Raw genomic sequence first — 6,820 nt, 5'->3', positions numbered from 1 at the left:
GAGACCGATGAAACAAGTACTGGGCTTACAAAGAATAAGTCCTGGGGTCGATTTCTTCAACTAAAAAAAAACCCTTTAAGGTGGTGCTCCAGTATGGCTGCAGTCAAATAACTGAAACATGCAAAAGAATAAAAGAATATATGCACACATATGTCAAGTAACTAGTGAGGTCTCTCATGAGTGCTTTTGGTAAGATGAGACCCAGTACGACCACTGATGAGCACGGTTGGGTCATCAGTGACTAATCTGCCCCCCCACCCTGTTCCCAACACACCACTGGGTAGCTTGGTGAGGAGGGTCGCTAGAAACCCAACAGGACTAAAAAAAGACCTGTGAAAAGGATGGACAAACTCAGGGTAAGTCCAATGACCATTGAGCTATAACATGGGGGTCATCAGAAATTTCAAGTTGGTGTCTGGTGTGCTGGGATAACCACTAGGAGTGAGGCACACCCCAGCTTTCGTTAAAGCATCTCTCTTGGAGGTCACTCTGATATAAATCCAGATATGCCAGGTATGGCACTGGACATTTTGGGGAATGATTTCGCTTACACCTGACATCATGGCACACTCACATCTCTGATTCTGTTACCAATTTGGGTACTGGATTTCTTGCCTCAGTTTGTCTCTGGATCATATCAATAGGGTGGAGAGGATGCAAGGAATGGGTTGCCCAAAGTGTCACTGCATGGCACCTTGGGCACATAACTTCTACATTGAGTTGACCAAATCCAGACAAATGAAATTTGGTAAATAGAAATTTGTGTGGCACCTCTAAGGTTATATATATATGTGTAAATATTTAGCTAGATGTGCGTGTATGTGCATGAGTGTTTATGTGCATGAGTGTGTATGTGCATGAGTGTGTATGAGCACATAGGGGTAGTTTATCCTGTTCAGGCTATATTATTAGCATTATCCTGCGATTGAGAATTTAAAATCACTTCTGTAACTTTCTAAGACATCTCAACGCTTCTAAAAGCAAACTTCGTTTGTTTGTTTACGTTCATCGTAATTTGAATATATATATATATATATATATATATATATATATATATACACACACATACATATATATATATATACACACATATATACATACATACATACATACATACATGCATACATATATATACATATTCATACACACACACATACACACACACACACACACACACACACACACACACACACACACAGAGGTAAGTACATAAATGCAAAACAAGGTGGAAAAAATAGTACTCGAATGCCAAAGGTAGAGTAATATGCTTTTTTATTAAAACTGCAAAAACATCATAAAACTGTTACTCAGAGTTTTACTTTTCCATTTGTTGGACAGTTGTTATCAAGGCTGGAACAAAATTGCAATGGTACATGTAATAATTGATTTGGTATAATCCAATTTGGTGAATAAGCATTTGAATTTCATTGGATAACTTATTTTCAAAACATAAACGGTGTTGTATTTGTTAACAGTTGGATGGGTTGGAGGTGTATAGATTGAACATGCATTACTCCCTTCTTCACTCAAGGTTTTTTTTATTGATATTATATAATATAATATATATATACTCTTTTACTTGTCTCAGTCATTTGACTGTGGCCATGCTGGAGCACCACCTTTAGTCGAGCAAATCGACCCTAGGACTTATTCTTTGTAAGCCTAGTACTTAGCAGAACTGCTAAGTTATGGGGATGTAAACACACCTGCATCGGTTGTCAAGTGATGTTGGGGGACAAACACAGACACACAAACATTCACACACACACACACACACATATATATATATATATATACATATATACGATGGGCTTCTTTCAGTTTCCGTCTACCAAATCCACTCCCAAGGCTTTGGTCGGCCCGAGGCTATAATAGAAGACACTTGCCTAAGGTGCCACGCAGTGGGACTGAACCCAGAACCATGCAGTTCGTAAGCAAGCTACTTACCACACAGCCACTCCTACTGTTCAATTTATACACCCCCAACCTTCCCAACCATTAGAAAATATAACACCGTTTATATTTTGAAAATAAGTAGCCCAATCAAGACAATTGAAAAGGTTGCAAGACGCAATGAAAATATTAGGAAAATAGAAATAAGAAATAAGTGGAAATTTTACCAGTGAGTGTGTTAAATTATAAAGCACAAAAAGAAATTGACTCTCCCCAGTCATAACCCAATCAAATTCAAATGCTTATTCATCAAATTAGATTATATCAAATCATATATTACATGTATCACCACAGTTTTATTTCTGATGACAGAAATGCGAAACTCTGAGTAATTTTGTGATGTTTCTACAGCTTTAATAAAAAAGTACACACACACACACACACACTGTATATTTGTGGGTGGAATTGGTTGGCCATTAGGCAAAAATACATTCTTGTTATGTTCCTTTATACTAAGTGTGGATTTTGCCTTTCAACTTTTGATGGCCATGTTGAAAAACGAGAATTATAGAATTGGAATTGATACAATTCACATCAGAAACCCTGTACAGAAGATGCTGAAGCCACTAAGAGATTAGAAAAATCATCTTTGTCATCATTGTTTAACATCCATGTTCTATGTTAGCATGGGTCAGATATTTTGACAAGATCTGACAGGTTGGAAGACTGCATCATGCAACATTGTCAGTCGTGATATGGCTTCTACAGGGTGTCCACAAAGTCTGGGTACATGGAGTAAATAAAATCATAACATATACAATTAAATATAAGAAATAATAATTTCTTAAAGTATGTGTTAATCCCCATGTACCTAGACTTTGTGGACACCCTGTACAACTGGATGCCCTTCCTAACCCAAACACTTTACAGTGTGTACTGGAGGCTTTTTTCCCCTGGCACCAGCACTAGTGAAGTTGTCATGCAGCAGTTTGCAAGACTAGGATGTCCTGAGTGTCACTACAACAGAAAGGGAGGTAGCTTTATGTTAGATGTAGGGGGTAGGGGTTAATGTATAAGAGATGGAACTAAAACAATAGATTTCTTGCTGTAGAGGAGCTACATGGCTATACATATTGGTCTCAAATTTTGGCACAAGGCACAATTTCGGGGGAGGAGGCAGGTCGATGACAGCGATCCTAGTGTTCATAATCATTATCATCATAATCATCATCATCATCTAACGTCCATTGTCCATGCTGGCATGGGTTGGACAGCTTGACCAGAGCTGACAAGCCGGGGAGCTGCACCAGACTCCAGTCTGATTTGGCATGGTTTCTATGGCTGGATGCCCTTCCTAATGTCAACCACTTTACAGAGTGTGCTGGGTGCTTTTACAAGACACCACATGGGCACTTTTATGTGACACCGTATGGGAGCTTTTACATGGGCGCAATGTGACCCACACAGGATCCTTTACATGGTACCACATGGGCACTTTTATGTGGTGTCACATGGGCGCTTTTACATGGCACTGCACAGGCACTTTTATGTGACGCTGCATGGATGCGTTTACATGGTGCCACATGGGTGCTTTTACGTGGCACCATACAGACGCTTTTATATGGCACCATCACGAGTGCTTATGCCACCAGCAGGATTGGTCTTAACACTTCTGCTGCGGGGTACAGGTTTTCTTGACAATGGCCAGGTATCTTAGCCCTTTGTCAAACTGGAAAGGATGAAAGGCAAAGTGGTCCTTAGTGGAATTTGAACTCAGAACATACAGGTGACCAAAATTTTACCTGACATGTTAAAGATTCTGCCAGCTTGCCATCTTTATATAGCTATACAGATTATAGAAGAGAGGGTGGGAGTGGCCAGGAAGGAGTTGGGAAGAGATAAAAAAAATATTGAATTATATCGACCCAAACTTGGTACTCTTACTTTATCAACTGCCCGAGAATGCAGAGGAAAGGCAAAATTGATTAGAATGGGATTTAAGAGGTCCACCACCTGTTTATATATAAGTGGATGCCACCAAACATCACAAGGTATTCTGCTGAATGCTCAACCAAATGAAGTGGGAGTTTTTTTCCATGCGGTTTTCATTTACTAAACTTCGAAAATAAAATGCATAATAAAATATAAGATAACATATAAACATATAAAACAAATAACATATACAAGATGCAAAAAAGAAAAATACAGAATACATATAAACACAAGAAAAAAAATAAAGTAAAAAATATAATACATACAGAAAAAAAATTATATAAGTACCATCTTCATACCAGGAAGTGAATAATTTTGTAATTGTTTCTCCTTCTAAGTAAGTACTGATAGCTTTGATCTATCTGAGGTTTATGGATCAATGAAGGAGCCAAGTGAATGAGAACGGTGAGTGAATGGAGTGAGTCAATAGGGGAAGGAATCAATGAAAGAGTGAGTCAATGCAGGAATGCATTAATGAAAGAGTTAGTTAATGGAGTGAGTTGATCATCATCATCATCATCACCGTTTAACGTCCGCTTTCCATGCTAGCATGGGTTGGACGATTTGACTGAGGACTGGTGGACCAGGAGGCGACACCAGGCTCCAATCTGATTTGGCAGAGTTTCTATAGCTGGATGCCCTTCCTAACGCCAACCACTCCGAGAGTGTAGTAGGTGCTTTTACGTGCCACAGGCACAAAGGCCAGTCAGGAGGTACTGGCAACGGCCAAGGTCAAAATGGTGCATTTTACATGCAACCTGCACAGTCCTGCAGCACTGGCAATGATCTCACTTGAATGTCTTTACACATGCCACTGGTACAAGTGCCAGAAAGGCGACGCTGGGCACAGGTGCCATCATGATTTCACTTCGCTTGCCCCAACAGGTCTTCACAAGCCGAGTCTCGTGTCCAATGAAGAAGACGTAGTAAACCAAAGTAATCATAAGTCAATTATAAGGTCTCTGTCCCTCTCTCACCCCCTCTTTCTCTCTCAGTCACACATATGTTTATATGTATATTCCTGCATGCACGTACATGCATGAATGTGTGTGTGTGTGTGTGTGTGTGTGTCTGTGATTCCCATCCATGCCAAGTTGAATGTCCAGTTAGCCATGCCAAATTGTTAGTGTCCAAACAGCTGTACTTAATCATCTCCTTCCAATCAAAGAAGTGAGCCAAATAATAAGATACATAGTTACTCAACCTGTTAGCATCAGCAGGCAAATCTCCTTCAAATTTCAGCCTACTTCAGAAAAATAACAAGACAGATAATTGGAAAGAGAAGGAATAACACGGCCAATTCATGCAATAAACAAAAGATTTTGGAAGTAAAAAATAAATGCTGGCTGTGGCTGACAGATCGAAACTTGAAACAAGAAATTGAATCTCAAATTATAGCTGCTCAGTAGAAAGCCGTTAGAACTAATTTGATAAAGGCAAAGATTGATAAAACTAAGTCAGAGAGTAAATGCTGAATCTGTAGAAAAAGTGATGAAAGTATTAACCATCTCTGAAGTAAAAGCAGTAAGCTAGCATATAAAGAGTATAAGCACAAACAAGATTAGTAGCAGAAAAGTTGTGTGAACACGAGCAAGATACTGTGATACTGAACAGTAATTACAAGATTTTATGGAATTTCTCCATAAAGACTGACAATACTACTAAGTTAAGGAGACCAGATATGATTGTAAAGGAAAAAAATGTGACTTTGCAACACCACATATTAGTAGAGTGGATATAAAAAAAATTGAATAAACGGCAAGAAACCAGTATGCTCCGCTGGATGTGTAATGTCAGTGTGCATACATGACAGAGTGTAAGCGCCCTGAGAGAAAAGTTGGACTTAAGAAGCATCAGATGTGGTGTGCAAAAGAGACGACTGCGCTGGTATGGTCTAGGTTGCGAATGGATGAGGACAGCTGTGTGAAAAAGTGTCACACCCTAGCAGTTGTGGGAACCTGTGGAACAGGTAGATCCAGGAAGACCTGGGATGAGGTGGTGAAGCATGACCTTCGAACATTGGGCCTCAACGAGGCAATGACTAGTGACCGAGAGCTTTGGAGATATGCTGTGCTTGAGAAGACCTGACAAGCCAAGTGAGACCATAACCCGTGGCCTATGCCAGTGGTGTATAACCAGCCCACTTATGAGTACTCTTCATTCATTGGACAATAGACTTTGCATGCGAAGACCTATTGAGGCAAGTGAAATCAAAATCAAAATCGCTGACATGAAGCACCATTTGAGCATGATCGTTGCTAGCATTGCCTTACTGGCACATGTGCCGGTGGCATGTGAGAAACAACATTTGAGCATGGCCGATGTTAGTGCTGCTGTGCACATTGCCAGTGGTCATTGCCAGTACCACCTGACTAGCCCTCGTGCCGGTGGCACGTAAACGCACCCACTACACTCTTGGAGTGGTTGGCATTAGGAAGGGCATCCAACTGTAGAAACTTTGCCAGATCAGATTGGAGCCTGGTGCAGGCTTCTGGCTCACCAGTCCTCAGTCAAACTGTCCAACCCATGTCAGCATGGAAAGCGGACGTTAAGTGACGTTAAGCGACGATGATGATGATTATTATTATTATTCCGCTGAGGTTGACTTTGCCTTTAATCCTTTTGAGGTTGATAAATTAAGTACCAGTAAAACACTTGGGTTGATGTAATTGACCAGTCTCCTCCCACCAAATTTCAGGCCTTGTGCCTTCAGTAGAAAGAATAATGATGATAATAATAATAATAATAATAATAATAATAATAATAATAATAATAATAATAATAATAATAATTATTATTATTATTATTATTATTATTCAGTAGTTTTATTTTTATTTTTATAACGTGCTTTCACTTCACTACCGAGCGCAGCTCTGTGCGCCTTGGGTATGTGCTGTGGTTTGCTGTGGTGCTCTTATGTTTACTGTATTGAAAG

The 6,820-nt window shown here is 39.8% G+C and overlaps 1 protein-coding gene across 6 annotated transcripts in view; it reads right to left on the bottom strand.

Moving 5' to 3' along the window:
• LOC106869718 (uncharacterized) overlaps positions 1-6,820 on the bottom strand; it is a 105,780-nt gene that overhangs the window by 33,109 nt on the left and 65,851 nt on the right. The gene's annotated exons all lie outside the window — the stretch shown is intronic.

This window comes from Octopus bimaculoides, chromosome 11 (assembly GCF_046866305.1).
Source record: "Octopus bimaculoides isolate indiv1 chromosome 11, ASM4686630v1, whole genome shotgun sequence".
Lineage (NCBI taxonomy): Eukaryota > Metazoa > Mollusca > Cephalopoda > Octopoda > Octopodidae > Octopus > Octopus bimaculoides.
Note: the sequence above shows the minus strand (reverse complement) of the source record. Positions and strands in the feature narration are given on the sequence as shown.